This window comes from Gasterosteus aculeatus, unplaced genomic scaffold (assembly GCF_964276395.1).
Source record: "Gasterosteus aculeatus unplaced genomic scaffold, fGasAcu3.hap1.1 HAP1_SCAFFOLD_40, whole genome shotgun sequence".
NCBI lineage: Eukaryota > Metazoa > Chordata > Actinopteri > Perciformes > Gasterosteidae > Gasterosteus > Gasterosteus aculeatus.
Genome location: NW_027554897.1, coordinates 135,001 through 136,498, shown reverse-complemented (window position 1 = coordinate 136,498; position 1,498 = coordinate 135,001).

Genomic DNA, 1,498 nt, shown 5'->3' with positions numbered 1-1,498 from the left:
CCAGAGGCCCACAACGGCCGAATTGGACCCGGAAAAAGACGCCAGAACCCGGATCTCTTTACCAGACACCCCCAGAGCCCGGAACTCGGACCCAAACACCTCCAGAGGCCCACAACGGCCGAATTAAGTCCGGAAAAAGACGCCAGAACCCGGATCTCTTTACCAAACACCCCCAGAGCCCGGAACTCGGACCCAAACACCTCCAGAGGCCCACAACGGCCGAATTGGACCCGGAAAAAGACGCCAGAACCCGGATCTCTTTACCAGACACCCCCAGAGCCCGGAACTCGGACCCAAACACCTCCAGAGGCCCACAACGGCCGAATTGGACCCGGAAAAAGACGCCAGAACCCGGATCTCTTTACCAGACACCCCCAGAGCCCGGAACTCGGACCCAAACACCTCCAGAGGCCCACAACGGCCGAATTGAACCCGGAAAAAGACGCCAGAACCCGGATCTCTTTACCAGACACCCCCAGAGCCCGGAACTCGGACCCAAACACCTCCAGAGGCCCACAACGGCCGAATTGGACCCGGAAAAAGACGCCAGAACCCGGATCTCTTTACCAGACACCCCCAGAGCCCGGAACTCGGACCCAAACACCTCCAGAGGCCCACAACGGCCGAATTGGACCCGGAAAAAGACGCCAGAACCCGGATCTCTTTACCAGACACCCCCAGAGCCCGGAACTCGGACCCAAACACCTCCAGAGGCCCACAACGGCCGAATTGAACCCGGAAAAAGACGCCAGAACCCGGATCTCTTTACCAGACACCCCCAGAGCCCGGAACTCGGACCCAAACACCTCCAGAGGCCCACAACGGCCGAATTGGACCCGGAAAAAGACGCCAGAACCCGGATCTCTTTACCAGACACCCCCAGAGCCCGGATGAGCTCCACAAACAACTCCAGAGGCCCACAACGGCCGAATTGGACCCGGAAAAAGACGCCAGAACCCGGATCTCTTTACCAGACACCCCCAGAGCCCGGAACTCGGACCCAAACACCTCCAGAGGCCCACAACGGCCGAATTGAACCCGGAAAAGGACGCCAGAGCCCGGGTTCCGCTCCATGCCGCACACCGCACCTGCAATACCGACCTCTCCCACCGGAGGGAGACAGAGGGCGCCTTCCACCCTGACTGCTGCCCGGGTGAGAGACACTATTCCTGGGGGGACTCTTTATCAGACTCCCCTTAACTAAAAGGGACTGCTCCCCGGGAAAGAGACACTATTCCTGGGGGGGGGGGCCTTCTACCAGACGCCCCCTGCCCCAACACACCATCCCCAATTTCACATAGCATATTCAGTCACAACTTGTCCGTTTCAAACACCCGCACCTGCAATACCCACCTCTCCCACCGGAGGGAGACAGAGGGAACCCTCCCCCCCCACGACTGCTCCCCGGGAAACAGACACTATTCCTGGGGGGACTCTTTATCAGACTCCCCTGAACTAAGCCCGACTCCTGCCCGGGAAAGAGACACTATTCCTGGGG